The following is a 16,668-nucleotide window of genomic DNA, read 5'->3' as shown; positions in this document are numbered from 1 at the left end:
ACAAGATTGTGACTGGATAAGGGATGGGGGTGAGTAGAGAGTCTAGGATGACCCCGAGGTTGTGACAGTGGGAGGCTGGAAGCGTGGTGGTACCGATGATGCCACTTCTCTTTCTGAGAAATCTCACTGAAATGATGACAATGTAATTTTTTATGGGATATCTACTTAGATGTCTAGCTTCCTGGTGAGAACATCTGGCTTCTCTGGCTGGCTTGCCAATAGTCTAGTTTTTTGGTAGCCATGCACAATGAATTGTAATTCCCTGGGTGGGTATATTACAATGGGGGTAGCTAGTGCAGTGCATAGAGTGCCAGATCTAAGGTTTTTTTGAACTTCCAGAGTTCAAATATGGCCTCAGATACTAGCTGTGTGACCCTGGGCAAGTCACCTCACCCTATTTGCCTTAGTTTCCTCATCTGTAAAATGAGCTGGAGAAGGAAACGGCAAACCGCTCCACTGTCTTTGCCAAGAAAACTTCAAATGGGGTCACGAAGAGTGGGATAAAATTGAAACAACAGAACAATAACAACAATAAAATACTACCATGACATTACATGGGTGAAACATGATAGCCGGCTTATGCCATGGCTGATAAGGATCAGTTAGGCAATGGATCAATAAGTATTTAATGATGGCTGATATGTGCTGGACACCGTCCTAGGCACTGGGGAATCCAAAGAAATAAATCATCCCTACTCAAAAGTAGCTTCAGTTCTTTTGGGGGATAGAATAAGAACATTAAAAAGTATATAGCATAAATATAAAGTTTGTAATGTACAAATATTTCTGTATATGCAAAGGAGTTCAATAAGTTATTTGGGGAGGGAGGGCGCTAGCAATTAGAGAAGGGAAGGGAATAATCATTTAGGTAGGGCCTACCATGTGCCAGTCACTGTGCTGAGCACTTTACAACCCTGCAAGGTAGGTGCTGTCATGATCCCCATTTTACAGTAGAGGAAACTAAGGGAGACTGAGGCTAAGTGACTTGCCCAGGGTCACACAGCTAGGAAGTGTCTGAGGCCACATTTGAACTCAGGTCTTCCTGACTCGAGGTCTTGAACTCTATCCACTGCACCACCCAGCTGTCCAAGACAGGTTGAGGCCAGGTTTAAAAAGGCCTTAAAACCTAACCAGAGGAGTGGATATTTATCCTAGAGGCAGGAGCAGCCACTAGAATTCACTGAGCAGGAGAGCCACACAGTCAGCTCTGCACTTAAGCAAAAATGACTCTGGCAGCCACGGGGAGGAGGGACGGGAGTGGGACGAGACCTGGGGCAGGGCTGCTTCAGGGATGGAGGTGAGAGCCCTCAAGTAACCTAAAGGCATGTAAGTGGTTTGGCCACCAGATGGCGCTCTGGACACACAAGAATCTGACCCTTCCTCCAAGGCTCCTGAATGTTGAAACTGACCTGCTCCCTCCTCCTCCTTCTTACCCCCTCCTCCAATAAAGGGCTGGTGACAGAAGCTGGAATATTCCTCAATTGACCAAAACATGAACTCCTTCTCATCTGTACTCTTTGAGCCCCCGTCCCAAGGATTAGCGTCTTCCTCCCTTTCACTAAAGCTGGGACTCAACAACTCACTCTAAAAAATATTGGGTTGATATATTTTGGTTTTGCGTCACATTCATTTCCCAATATATTTCTCTCCTGTACCCCAAAAATCCATCCCTTGAAACAGAATAAAAACAGAGGGAGGGGAATAATTGTAGCAAACCTAATCAATACATCAGCCAAGCGTAACAGTGTATGCAGTATTTCACACCCAAAACTTCCCGTCTCTGCAAAGAAGGGAAATAGGTCCATTTTCTCACTTCCCCTTCAGGGCCAAGCTTGGTCATCATGACTGCACATGCGTTCCATGCATTTTTAGGGGGAAATGATCCATGAAGCTGCTTCCAGCCTCAAGTAACTAGCCGTAGCCATGCCTATCCAGAGGGTGTGTCTCTCCTTGAACATTTCTCCTACCTGGACTCTTCTGAGCCAATTCTTCCTGTCCTGGATGGGGTGTCCTTCCAGGAATGTAGCTCCACTGCTTGATGCCGTGGCCTATAGGGAGGAGGGGCAGAGTTAAAAGCCCCTTCTCTTTACCCCAAGAAATGAAGCCTTACATTCTTCCCCAACTGTCTCACAGACTTACTCTTAGTCTCATAAACTTATCTGCTCCAAAGCTAAGCTAATTAACTACCCCACACCAACCTTAGGCATGGCCAATACTTTTCCTTATCCAATGGCCAGTCTTCTTTTCATTTCATTCGAGAAAGGTCTCCATACTTGTGAAGCGATAATGGCGTTAAGACATGGGGAATCCTTTCACTCCTCATCAGTTGATTGCGCTCAGTAACTACATCAGCAATCTGGACTAGGGGACCAAATGTCCCAGCCACTCTGGGAAGTAGCACTGCATGCATTGTTACAGATTAGGTTACTCAAACCCAGAGAAAATAATTGGTTTAGGAACTCTGGGGAATATCTCCTAGAGACATGAAAAGGAAACAGACCTTTCTCCCCTTGGCTTTATTCAAGCCCAAATACTGGTGAGAACTAGAATGATCTGGGAACTGCTAGGGCCCAAAGAGTCTCCCAATTAATATTTCCAGCATGTATCCATTTGAATTCTTCAAAGTCCATGGAGATCACCTCTCCCCTGCAGCCATGCCCACCTGGATCAGAGATCAAAGATTCAGAGCCAGAAGGAACTTAGAGGTCCTCTAATCCAGCTCTCCCATTTTGTAGATAAGGAAACTGAGGCCCAGGAGAGGTAGGTGACTTACCCAAGGCCACACAGCTAATACTTTGTATTCCAATGCTTTGCACAGAGTAATGCTTCATAAATGCATTATTCATTTAAATTTATTCATTCAAGATTTGAACCCAGGATAACTAGAACTCATGATTCACTCAGAGCCAGCAAAGGTGGAAGGAATTCTGAAGTTTCCCAAGAACACCATGAACACCACGGTAGGCCTGAAACATCACACGACCCTGACATAGGTAAATCATAATGACGAAAGACTCTGAGACTTCAAAGAGCTTCAATATTTCAAAAGCTCTGCTATCCTACATCCTGACAGACGCAAATCCCAGGCCTCTCAGGCCTTATCAGTCACTCCTCATGAGCCATCGCCAAAAGTTTCCATCCTCTAGAGCTCAGGCACTTAGCTAGGGCTGTCATCACACAACACACGTGCTTTCTATCCCTGGGCCAGCACTGGACCAGCCAGAGCTTGTACTAGGCTGCCCTAGTCATTTGCCAATAGCAACACGGTATTGGGAGAGGCAGTCCGTAATGACGACCACAGCAAATCCTCAGTCGGGGGGCCTCAAAGCTATATCCAGGTTCCAGGCACGTTTTGGGTAGGCATCTATTCAAATCCACTGCTCAAAATCCCCACTGATGTCTTCTCTTACCTGGTCAAATCAGAGGCAACATTAACTCAAAGCAAAATTTAATTAAACATCTAGGCGTACACAAGTAAGCGTATTCTTCCAAAGGATCCCATGCAACCAGTAGGGAAGGGAATATATCTAGTCTTGCATTCCTAAAACTGAATCCCACCTGGATTATCTCTGCCTCTTAAGCTGCTCCTTACTGCGGGTGGCTTAGTGAATACAGCGTTGAGCCTGGAGTCAGGAAGACTCATCTTTGTGAGTTCAAATCTGCCTTCAGACATTTACTAGCTGTGTGACCCTGGGCAAGTCTCACTCCACCTTGTCTGCCTCAGTTTCCTCATCTGTAAAACGAGCTGGAGAAGGAAATAGCAAACCACTCCAGTATCTTTGCCAAGAAAACTACAAATGGGGTCACGAAGAGTTGGACATGATTGGACTGCCTTCTCTGGTCTATTGGTCTACTTTCTCCATTGACTGCCCTCTGCTGGTTCTCTGCTGAGTTGCTACTGTCACCTGCTGATTCTCTTCCCTAAGAGAAGAGTGCCTTTTTTTAAAGCATAACCAGAAGGTGAGGCTATTTCACCTCATTTTGTGAGATCAAATCTGTTTTTATTCAACTCCTTTCCTTCCTCCAGCAGCATTTTCTTCGGTCCATCCTAGTAACTGGTTTGCAATGAGTTCCTTCCAATCCCTATGATGTCACTGGGACATGCAGATTACCCTAGAGCTTAATTTTGCAAGATTTGGAGGGGGTGGAGTGGAGCTGGGAGGCTTTTGTTCTACATCCCTGCTGTTGTCCTTCAGTCGTGTCCAACTCTTCACGACCCCATTTGGGGTTGCTTGGCAAAGACACTGGAGTGGTTTGCAGTTTCCTTCTCCAGCTCATTTTACAGATGAGGAAACTGAGGCAAACAGGGGACTTACCCAGGGTCACACAGATAGTAACTGTCTGAGGTCAGATTTGAACTCAACAACAATAGTGAGTCTGACTTCACCCACTTCACAAGATCATATAAAGATCAGTCAATTAGAGATTTGTTTTCCATAATGAGATACATATCTTTGGGATACAATAGCATCCCAAAAATATGGGAGCTCACCTTTCTTTAGCCTAGAGAACTCCCAGTGTGGACACTTCATTCAACAAACCGTATTGCAACCCCATGGGCTTGCTGAAAGGATATACAGGTTAAATGACTTGGCCACAGTCATCCTTATGATAAATATCAGAGACAGGATTTGAACACAGGTGTTCCTGACTCCAACACACTATCTACTATGCCACCCTGTCCCTACCGATCTTGGAAATTGAGTCTCAGAGAAAAGAAGTGACTTCACTATTCAAATACAGCCAGTAAGCCCAAGGGGCAGGATTTGGACCTGGCTCTTCTTGACTCCAAACCCAATTCTCCATCATTTACACTACATCGTGTCCCTTGAGCACTATTGCCTAAGGATCTTATAAGAATCTCTACTAAAATATTAACAACCATGAAGGATCCACAGACTTTGTACCTGAGCCTACCACCATCCTTTTCCTAGATTATGCCGTGTGGAATTCTGGTCATAAATAATATTTCAATAAAATGACTAAAATAAGACCAGGACATTCTCAGTCAACTTGTAAAGATGAATATCCTTGGCAGAAAATGCTGGGCCTGATTTTTATTCGAGCCCAAATACTGGTGTGAGCTAGAATGATCTGGGAATGGCTCGTCTCCACAGAGTCTCCCAATTAATATTTCCAGCAAGTAGCCCCTCAGGGAGCTGGGAGGAAATCAGTCTCTGTTTATGAGATGATACTAAGATCATCCGTCAACAATACTGCTTCTACAGGTTACTACGGAAGGAGAATGAATGTGAAACTGAGCAACAGTGAGGATGGGACTCCAGATTTGTAATCACAGGACCAAATTTCAGTCCTGGTTCTGCTCTTCACTCGCTGTGTGACTTTGGCCAAGTCACTGGCCCTTTCTAGCCTCAGTTTCTGCCTCTGTAAAATGAAGAATCGCACTGGAAAGGCATGGTGACACCATAAGGAACAAGTGGTGAGAATGTCCAGAAAGAATGTAGAGAGGCATGTAGAGAATGCAAAAAGCCAATGGGACACTTGCTCTTTTGCTCCCAGACTCTGCGAGATCTCTTCTCCTGTCCTCCTCCATCCATAGTCACTCAGTCAAAGAACTATTAAGCCTACTGAGCGTCACGCACAAACCCAGGGGATACAAAGAAAGGCTAAAGACAGGTTACAATCATGCAGGATAAATAGGAAACAATTAACAGGGGGAAGGCAGACGAATTCAGAGAGGTTGGGAAAGGCTTCCTGTAGAAGTGGGGTTTTAGCTGGGACTTGAAGGAAGCCAGGGGAGCCAGGGGATGGAGATGTGGAGGGGGAGAGGTCCAGGCATAGGGCACAGCCAGAGAGAATGCCCAGAGCTTGAGAGATGGAGTATCTTGTTCAAGGCCAACGTTCCTTGGTCGCAGAGTCCATTGGTTGTAAGGTGTGAGAACACTAGAAAGGGGTGGGGCAAGTTAAGAAGACCTCTGGACCTCAGATAGAGGCCTTTGTGTTTGATACTGGAGGCGACAGGGAGCCAGCAGCAGTTATTAAGTAGGGTGTGAGGCAGTGGAGGGGTGACATGTTCAGATCTGAGCTTTAGGAAGATCACTGACTGCTGAGTGGAGGGTGGATCAGAGTGGTAGGAGACTTGTGGCAGGCAGAGCAATGAACAAGCTATTGCAGTAGTCCAGGTATGAGGCGACCAGGCCTTGCACCAGACTGGTGGCAGTGTCAGAAGAGAGAAGAGGGCACGTGTGACAGATGTCACAAAGGCAAAATCAACAGGTCTTGGTAAAAGACTGTATGCGGGAGTGCGAGAGAGGGAGAAGGCAAGAATGAGCTAGGGTGGAGCCTGGCGGGACCCTTCCCTATTACTAAAGGAAAGTTAGGAAAAGAGGAGACTAAGGAGAAAGATAGGGAGTCATTTCTGGATGTGGCAAGTTTAAGATGTCTATGGGACATACAATTCAAGATATCTGGTAGGGAGTTGGAGATATAAGACTGGAGGCCAGCAGAGAGGTTAGGGTTGGATTCCTCTCCTCTCCTTTCCTTTCCCTTCCTTCACTCTTCTTCTTTCCTTCCCTCCTTCCCTCTCCTCTCCTCTCCTTTCCTTTCTCTTCCTCTTCTTCCTTCCCTCCCTTCCTCTCTTGTCCTCTCCTCTCCTTTCTCCTATCTCTCTTCCCCACATCTTTCAAGGTAAATGTGGGGAAAGGGGCCAGTGCCCAGAGGGACAAAGAAAACCCCAGGTAGAAGATGTTAATAGGTAAGACCTGAAGGAATGTAGAATTACTGAAAGGCAGAGATGAGGAAGAGGTATGGTCCAGGCAAACAGACCTCTCTATTCCACAGCATGGGGGCAGGAGCACTGAGTGTGAAGGACAGCAAGAAAGTCAGTCTGACTAGGTAGGAGAGTAGGTGAAGGTGGGTAATGCATACATCTGGAGTGGGAATGGTGATGTGTAAATAGAAGAAAGCCCGACTACACATGGGCAAGCAACACAAAGAAGTTGGTATTTGGTCCTCAAAGCAACAAAGAACCACTCGGCTTCTTGAGCAGATGGATAATGGGGGACCCTGCCCTTTAGGGATACTGCTTGGTTAGCCATGTGGAGGACAATTTGGAGAGGGAGGAAGACCAATTAAAAGCCTATTAATAGCTAACATTGACAGAGCACTTTAAGATTTGCAAAAGGCTTTAAATATATTATATCATTTGACCCTCACAACAACCCCATGAAGTAGGTGCTATTATCATCCCCATTTTACAGATGAGGAAACTGAGGCAGATAAAGCTTGCCCAGGGTCACATGGCTAGTCATTGTCTAAAGAAAGAGTTGAACTCGGGTCTTTTTCACCCCAAGTCCATCATTCTATCCACTGTGCCACCTAGCTGCCCTGCCCTCTTGGTGAGGGCCTGAACTAGGGACCAATCTGAGAGATGAGGGAGGTAGAATGGGCAAGATGTGGCAACTGACTGGATATGTGGGGGGAGAGGGAGTGAGGATTCAAAGATGACAAGGTTGCAAGCCTAGATGACTGGGTGGGTGTCGACTTCAGAAATCATGAAATTTCAAAGAAGGCTGGGTTTGAGGTTAGAAGGAACCTTACAGATTTGGCTTAATTCAATTCAACAAATGCTTATTAAACATCTACTGTGTGCAAGGTACTGTTAAGCCCCGGTGATTCAGAGACAAAAATGAAATATGCCTGTAGTCAGAGAAGTAAATCCAAGGTACCTTGAGGCAGAGAACACTAATAACTGAGGCATGGAGAAGCCCTTGTGGAATATATGGTGCCTGAGCTGAGCCTTGAAGGAAGAAGGAGGTACTGTAAGCTCAGGACAGCTTGTGCAAGTGCCCAGAGGCTGGAGATGAAGGGTCAAGTTCAGCTGGAAATACAGTTTGACTGGAACAGAATTATGTGAAAGGGATTCTGAAACATATCTGAAAAGGCAGTTGGAGCCAGACTGTGAAGGACCTTAAATGCCAGATTGAAGAACTTTGTCCTAGAGGCAACTGGGAGTCACTGATGATTTGGGGGCAGGAGAATCACAGAATCACACCTGTGCTTTAGAAAGTTATCTCACTAGCTGAGTAGGAGACAAAATGGAGAGGGGAGGATCTCGAGACAGAGACACAAGTTAGAAGGCTGTTGCAATAGGTCTAGGCAGACAGTGGTGACAGCCTGAACTAGGGTGGTGACCCCGTAAGCAAAAAGAAGGGGGTTGGTGGATGAGAAATGTGATGGCAAAATCAGTAAGACTTGGGAATTAACTGAATATGATTAAAGAGCATAAGTACCCATAGAGTATTAAGACAACCAGCCACGACCATGTCCGTGGTGAAGAAGCAGTCAAGATTAACCCTGAGCTTACAAACCTGGGTCATTAAACATACGAGAGCACTCTCGACAGAAATAAGGAAGGGCAAATAAGAGGCAGGTTTAAGGGAAGAGGATGAGTTTCACTTTGGACATGGCAAATCTTAGAGGAAGATGGGGCATCCAAGCAATGTCCTGCAGACAACTGAAGAGTCAGGACAGGGATTCAGGAGACAGAAGATGGGGCATGATGTGGGATACCATCCAGCCCAAGCCTCTCTTTGTGTGGATAAGAAAACTGAAGACCAGAGAATTAAGCGGCCGTTCCAAGGTCACAAAAGTAGGATATTGTACTGAGAGCGAGAAGGAACCTTGGACCCCATCCAGTCATAAGATCATGTGTACAGAGGAAGGTCACCTAGTCCACTCCCTTACCCCTCTCATTTTACAGATGAGGAAACTGAAGCCAAGGGGGATTAACTGTCTTGTGTGTCACGTAGGTAGTAAGTACACGGCAGAGTCCGGATTCGAGTCCCAGTCCTCTGACTCTAAATCCAGCATCCCCTCCACTCTAAGGATTCAATTTCTTAACAAATTCCACAGACTGGAATGACCCCATTGGGAGGTGTTTTTGCTTCCCAAGTTCATCTACTGCCTGCAATTCAACACGACTTAGTTAAATTTTTAAAGAAGAGAAAAGTGCTGTTGAGTCAGTTTCTGACTGCCCAGTTAAAGGTTGCAAAAATAGGAATCTGGCCTTTTTAACTGGTTACTCAGAGGGTTCCCAGAGATCCATCCCTCAAATACTTGAAATGTTCCATTGGTTCTATGATCCCCCGTCTGAATGTTCCCTCACTGATGTGGATCACAACTCTATCTTGTATCCATGACCTCCCAAGAACTCAACTCAGGGAGTCTACCCACCCAGGCTGCAGGGACCTTCCTCGATTTCTCCTGATATCATGAGGACAAGACAGGGGACTGGTATCAATCATTGCCATATGATCAACTTGTCCTCCATTTTGATCACACATTTTGTTAATGACATCCTTTACTCCCATATTTTTTTTTCCAAATTCCTTATTTGTATGTTGTAACACCTCTCCATTGCTTGCTCTATGACACATTTTTTTCATTCTACAGAGACAACTGCATTCCATGACTTGTAGCTGTATAACAACTCTGCCAGAAGGCTGGTTTGAAAGACATGCTTTTGGGGGTAGTGCAGTGCATAGAGCACCAGCCCTGGAGTCAGGAGGACTTGAGTTCAAATTCGGCCTCAGATACATAATATTCAACTTGCTGTGTGACCCTGGGTAAGTCACTTAACCCCAACTGCCTCAATCAAAAAAAAAAAAAGACACACTTTTATTTCTGGGGGGGCCATTAAAAGAATATTGCAAATTTCTTGAAGACAACCTAGTCCTTTCCCCTCCCCCTAAAACTTTGTTGCTTTGTTGTCATTCAGTTGTCAGAATCTTTGTGACCCCATTTGGGGTTGCTTTAGCAAAGATACTGACTCGGCTTGCCATTTGTTTCTCCAGCCCATTTTACAGATAAGGAAACTGAGGCAAACAGCATCTTGCCCTGGCTCACACATCTAGCAAGTGTCTGAGACTGGAATTGAACTCTGGTCTTACTGACTTCAGGCCCAGCACTATATCTACTGTACCACCTAGCTGCCCTACTTAATCAATAAATATTTAACAACAGAAAGACTCGGACATGTCAATTGATGCAAAAAAATATAATTTACTATAATTTCTCTTATCTGGTCAAATGTACTTTTTAAATTTTATTTTATTTTATTTTTTCTCAATTACATGTAAACAAAAATGTTTAACATTTTTTAAAATTTTGAGTTCCAAATTCTCTCCCTCTCTCCCCTCCAAACAATTTGATATAGATTATACATGTGCACTCATGCAAAACATTTCTACATTAGCCATGTTGCAAAAGAAAATACAGACCAAAAAACCCCCAAGATTGATAAGGAAAAAAAAAAAGTATGCTTCAATCTGCATTCCGACACCATCAGCTCTTCTTCTGGAGGTGGATAGCATTTTTCATCCTAAATCCATCAGAACCGTCTTGGATCATTGTATTGCTGAGAATAGCGAAGTCATTCACAATTGATCATCATACAATATTGCTATTACTGTATACACTGTTCTCTTGGTTCTGCTCACTTCAACTTTGTATCAGTTCAAGTAAGTTTTCCCAAGTTTTTCTCATCATTTCTTATAGCACAATAGTATTCTATCACAATCACATACTACATCTTGTCCAGCCATTTCTCAATTGATGGGCATCCCTTTGGTTTCCAATTGTTTGTCACCACAAAAAGAGCTGCTATAAACATTTTTGTGCACGTGGGTCCTTTTCTTTTTATCCCTCTGGGGTACAGTCCTACTAGTGGTATTGCTGGGTCAAAGGATATGCACAGCTTTATAGCCCTTTAGGCATAGTTCCAAATTGCTCTCCAGAATGGTTGGATCAATCACAACTCCACCAACAATGCATTAGTGTCCTCTTTTTTCATATCCCCTCCAACATTTGTCATTTTCCTTTTTTGTCATATTAGCCAATCTGATGGGTGCGAAGTGGTACCTCAGAGCTATTTTGATTTGCAGCAAATGCACTTTAAATATAATTAATTACAAGATATTATCATTTTTCTTTGAAATAAAATTGTCCATGCTACAATCTCTATTTTACCCTTTGCCAATGGATTTTTTAAAAGGTGCTGCTGTGATGCAGTTTGGTCCTTCCAGGTATTCTTGAATTCCAGCTCCTTCTTAAGCTCTCACTAAGCTCTTAAAAATCAGGCAAGAGGGGGGCAGCTAGGTGGCACAGTGGACAGAGCACTGGTCCTGAAGTCAAGAGGACCTGAATTCAAATGCCGGCTTCAGACCAAACACTTGACACTTACTAACTGTGTGACCCCGGGCAAGTGACTTAACTCCTATTGCCTAAAAATAAAAAATTTAAAAATCAGGCACTATGCCAAGCTCTGAAGATATAAAGAAAAAAGCCGAGTATATGCCCTCAAGGAACCTAGTCTAAGGGGGATCCCCAACAACATATGTAAACGAGAATATACAAGATAAATGCAGAATAGATGAGAAGCAATCTTAGAGGGGAAAAGTGTAAATAGTTACAGCAAAGACTGAGAGCAAAAGGCCAATGAAAGGCTTCTTGGAAGCAAGTTTTGCTCTTAAAAAAATGGAAAATTGGGAAAATTGCTTGGGAAATTGCTTCATTGTTTCCTTCCCTCAATTCTTCAGGCTCTCCAGATTTTAAATAGATTTTATTGATATGTTTTGTTTTTACATTACCTGGATTTCTTCTTACATCCTCCCTACCCAACGTAGCCATCCCTTATATTATGAGAAGGGTCAAATATGGAGAATTCTCTTTATATCACTCCCCAGTGATATAATTTAACCAGATTAAATTAATGGAATCAGATAAAAATGTAATTGAAAAATACTTAGAGGTTTTTTTTAAGTACAATACAACAAAGATAATGTCGATGTGTGGTTTTCTAATTCTGTCTATGGCCTGCAGGGATCCTTACGTATGGCTTAGTAGCCCTAGTGCTATGTGAATTAGATACCACTGTCTAATAACCAAGAATATTTTTTAAGAAGGAAAAAGAGAAATAAAAGAAAAAAATCAGCAAAATCATTCAATACACTGAAAAGAAACTTGATGTAATATATGAAATTATCTACAACAGTAGACTCCAGTATCTCTGTAACAGAGCAGTGTTATGGGGGGAGAGAAGAAAAAAAAAAGAAATTTAAGTGATAACTTTGTATATTTAAAAGGAATAGCAAGTTGTGCGTAATAGATTTGCGGTTTCATGTGCAATCATCATTTTTATTATACTGTGTTAGGGAAATGTTTGTTTTATTCCATAAATTAAAAAATAAATTTTTAAAAAACAGAGCAGCGTGAGGTATCTTCTCCTATCTCTTCTTTGGCACGTTCTCTCTACCCAGGCTATCTTAAATATGAAATTAGGACACAGAATCAACATCTATCCACAAAAATGACAAAAATGAATCCAGGGAGATGATCCCCATGCAGGAGGCGGACCTCAGAGGCGTGTTTCAGTACTGCCATACGTGCTCCACATTGATCTTAATGCTTGTGTCCAAGTCAGTGAATGTCAAGCCCTTAGTCACCCATGTTTCCTCTAGGAAAAGTTCTGGAGGCCTTTGACGCATCCAGTTAGGGAATAGGGTCAAAAGTCATGCTTAAATGTGACCCCAATGACTAGAATCCTCAACACTGATATGAGTTCCTGCCCTCCACCCTCCCTCCTCTCTGCTCAGGGGCTCACTGACCAGAGTGCTTTAGAGTGGATGGGCTTTTTTGTTGAAGTGATTTATTTTGAATCGTTAAGAGTAAATAAAAACACCACATCCTAACAGGGGGGAAATGAATCCAGGTCTGGGCAAATTTCTAAGGCCAATTCATCAAACCTTTTTTTTTTTATTTGCCCAATGTCTTGAATGCTTTTGCTGATTTTTTTCTCTCTAGAAGCCTCCCCAGCCTGGCATTTCCAGGCTGTGCATAGCCACAATCCAGGCACTCCTCCTCCCAGGCTTGCAATTCCAGAATTTGTGAGAGGCCCCACCCACCCACTTGGCAGAACCTGGCCAGGGCTCTTAGAACGAACATGCCTTATCTTGTGGGGAGTAGTTGACAGCAGGAAGGAACATGGCATTGTTCACAGGGTTATTAATAAGTTGTTTCCAAGTTGCCCTAATGGAGCAAAAACTCATTTTCCAGCTATGTTGAGCTATTTATAACCCACAATCATGGTCAGGGAACGCTCTCCTACCCAGAACAGTATTTTAAGCCACACTTGCTGGCAACGGGGAGTTTTATCTCTCTTGAATTTTTAAAGCGGATCAAAGTTGTCCTCTATTTACCAGTTACACCAGTTTTGGTTATTTGAAAATAATACTTATCCCCAAAGTTGTATCTTTTTCCTGGACGACTGCAGTGGCCTCCTAACTGGTCTTTTCTGCCTCCAGTCTCTCTCCTCTCCTAGGCACAGGAATAGCAAATGGAAATTCCTAAATCACAGATGTCTGAAGGACACTGCTGATAATCATTTGCTCAACTTTGCCACCATGCCTTCAAGTCAGTGCCTGAGGTACCACCTCACATCCATCAGATTGACTAACATGACAAAAAGGGAAAATGACAAATGTTGGAGGGGATGTGGAAAAATAGGACACTAACGTACTGTTGGTAGAATTGTAAACTGGTCCAACCATTCTGGATTAACTTTCTCCTCAATCTTGTTCAGACCCTACCCAAGTGGGGAAACCCATTGTGTTCTACTCAGGCTTGGGTGGAGGGGTAGATCCTTTGTCTAGATTGTCAAGGCTGTGGGGCAGTCTGGGAAAGAATGATCAAAGTCACATTCCCCAACCCCTCATTAGAATGGGTCCACCTCTCATTCTTCTCATTAATTGTTAACCAATCAGAGTTGATTGCTACCCTAAGGAACACCCACTCTTCCAAGGGCATATAAGCGTTCAGTGGCTTACTTGAGGGGGTCTCTGGCATTTGAGAGTGCCACTGACCCCTTTTATTAATCATGCACTAACATAATTAATAAAATTATTAATTACCCAGAAATTATGTCTCTTGAATTTTTTGTAGATCATGGTCATCAAGTCAGGATGCAGTGAAGGACACGGCAACTTGTGTGGTCATCAGAAATCCCCCAGGTCTAGGAGGCTACTTCACGTGGTTGGGATTTTTTATGACCATAGGTGACTGGAAAGGCACATCAGGAAAGCCAATCAGGTCGCAGGGGTAGGTTTTATTTGGTGTTTTTGTCTTTCAAAGCTGTGCAGTGTTTGGCAGTAAGCTTGAAATGTAGCTGGATTCTTTAACAAACAAACAAAAAGCAAATCCTGGTGCAGGAAGGAGGATGGGACTTGCACCTACCCCATTTTGTCGCGGGGTGGGGGGGGGGGGAGAGAAGGAACTCCACTGGAGAAATGCTTACAAATATTAGTTCTTTTGCACCCTGGAGGATGCCTCTGTCCCTGCAGCCCCCTCCTGCCACTGGTGAGTTCCTCTCAGAACCTCCATATTGAAGAAAGGCGTCCTTCACACACCTCTCCTGGCTACACGGCTCATTAGCTAGACTTTGCCACCATGCTTTCAAGTAACTGCCTTCTCCTTTCTCTCTGCTCCCCCTTTTCAGATCCCAGAGACTAAGTCCAACACCCTTTTTCTGATGAGTAAACTGAGGCTGAAAGCGTGCCTTAGTAAAGACTTACCCAGGGTCACAAAAGTAGTAAGCTTCAGAGGTGATCACGGTAACGTAAGATTTTTATAGCACCTACAGTGTGCCAGGCACTGTGCTAAGCAGATTTTTAATCCTATTTGATCCTCACAACCACTCGGGGAGATGGGTGCTATCAGCATCCTCATTTTACAGATGAGGAAACTGAAACACACAGAGGTTAAGTGACTCACCCAGGGTTACATAGCTACCGCCTGAGGTCAGATTTGAACCCAGGTCCTCCTGACTCTGTGCCAGGTGCTCTATCCATTGCACTACCTAATTGCCTCTAGGTAGGATTTGAACCTCTGACTTCAGAGCCAAAAATCTTTCCATTATACTGGTTATATATTCCACTATACTTGTTGAATTGAACTTCTTTCCTGAAAAGTTATCACTAACTCTATTTTAGTCTCCTCAAATTCCTTTTCTGATGTTTCATTGTGACAGGGAGGGGGAGACTCTGGGATTTTCTTTTTTTGTTTTGTGAAGCAATTGGGATTAAGTGACTTGCCCAGGGTCACACAGCTATTAAGTGTCAAGTGTCTGAGGCTGGATTTGAACTTAGGTCCTGATTCCAGGGCCAGTGCTCTATCCACTGTGCCACCTCGCTGCCCCAAGACTCTTGATTTTCAAAATGTACACAAGCAGAGAATAAGCTCTAGCCGTCTTACCCAGCTGGAAAGGCACCAAGCGTGGTCTGGGGTTGATGAAATCCAAGATGTCAATGGTGGTGGTGGTGGTGGTGGTGTGTGTGTGTGTGGGGGGGTGCATGCATGCACCTGTAATCACAGCTACTCATTAAGACCTACCATGTCAATGGAGGAAGTTCCCAAACCAATGAAATCAGAGATCTATGAAGAACGGAAACTGCAAATCTAATAAAATAAAATTCCATTCAATTCTCTGCATTTATTGTCTCAACAGGGAGCCCAGAGTTATACTAGGCCCTGGGATCAGCTCTGTGGGAAATGACGGAGGGAAAAACTTAGGTGCGCCCTATAACATTATTTACAAAATACGATACTCTAATCAATCTAACTTTGTAATAATACAGTTCAATCTATCAATCACGGAGGTGGGGAAAACCTAAGTCAGTGAGTCAATGAGCATTAGTCAAATCAAGCATTTGATAACTGCTTGCTATGTGCCAGGCACTGTACTAAGCCCTCTGGACATAAGGAAAGGTAAAAGGTAAGGGAAGGTGGAGGGAAGATGGCAGCATGTAACAGGCAGAATTTTTGCCTAGCCCTCACGACATATGTCTTCCACAGCAACCTAGAAAACAAATTCTGATGGGAAAGCCATGAAGAGTCCCAATGGGCCATTTTTCTAGCCTAAGGCATGTTAAGAAGACAGATGGAGAGGTCTTCAGACACTACGGTGAAGGCTGTAGCAATGGCCAGACCAGGAGGACTTCAGGACCATGGAGACGGAAAGGGAACTGAGATAAAGCACCAGGGCAGGAAGCCCTGCCCAGAACGAGGGCTGGGAGCAGGAACGGGTGCCACCTGGCGACCGTCATCTATCACCCAGCTCCAAGTCACAGATCCAGGGCAAAGAAGAGCAGCTATAGCAAAGCACAGGACCCTGGATGAATACTAAGCACAAAACAAATTTCAGAAACTTCACTATGTGTCCTGTCTGTCTTTCATTCATCATTTCTTTTCTTTTCTTTCTTTCTTTTCTCTTTCCTTCCTTCCTTCCTTCTTTCTTTTTCTTTCTTTCTTTCTTTCTTCTCTCTCCACATAGGGTATGACACTCTTGCCTGCCCAGTACTCTGTCCAAAGGGAACGTAAATTTTAATCTCTAAAGCTTTTTTTTTGTTCTGTTTTTTTTTCCTCTTGAAGACCAGCCTTAACCCCAAATCACTCTGGTCCCAGACCAAGCCCTACTTGGTCACTGTTTGGGCTCTGATTGGCCCAGAATGAAGGTAAATAACAATTGTTCTGTTTTGGATTGATAAACCCAAAGATCTCAACTATAGGGACAAGAATTCTATCTAACAAAAACTGTTGGGAAAACTGGAAAACAATCTGTCAGAAACTAGGCATAAACCAGTATCTCACACCATA

General features: G+C 43.8%; 1 protein-coding gene across 1 annotated transcript in view; it reads right to left on the bottom strand.

Moving 5' to 3' along the window:
* LOC110209830 (uncharacterized) overlaps positions 1 to 16,668 on the bottom strand; it is a 106,453-nt gene that overhangs the window by 37,927 nt on the left and 51,858 nt on the right. The window contains exon 4 of the mRNA XM_078148833.1: positions 1,968 to 2,048. The gene's annotated coding sequence lies outside the window, so the exon portion shown is untranslated. The remainder of the gene's footprint in view (positions 1 to 1,967; positions 2,049 to 16,668) is intronic.

This window comes from Phascolarctos cinereus, unplaced genomic scaffold, assembly GCF_003287225.1.
Source record: "Phascolarctos cinereus isolate Bilbo 61053 unplaced genomic scaffold, phaCin_HiC Scaffold_9;HRSCAF=440, whole genome shotgun sequence".
In the NCBI taxonomy this organism is placed as follows: domain Eukaryota; kingdom Metazoa; phylum Chordata; class Mammalia; order Diprotodontia; family Phascolarctidae; genus Phascolarctos; species Phascolarctos cinereus.
This window is presented reverse-complemented; position numbering and strand designations above follow the sequence as displayed.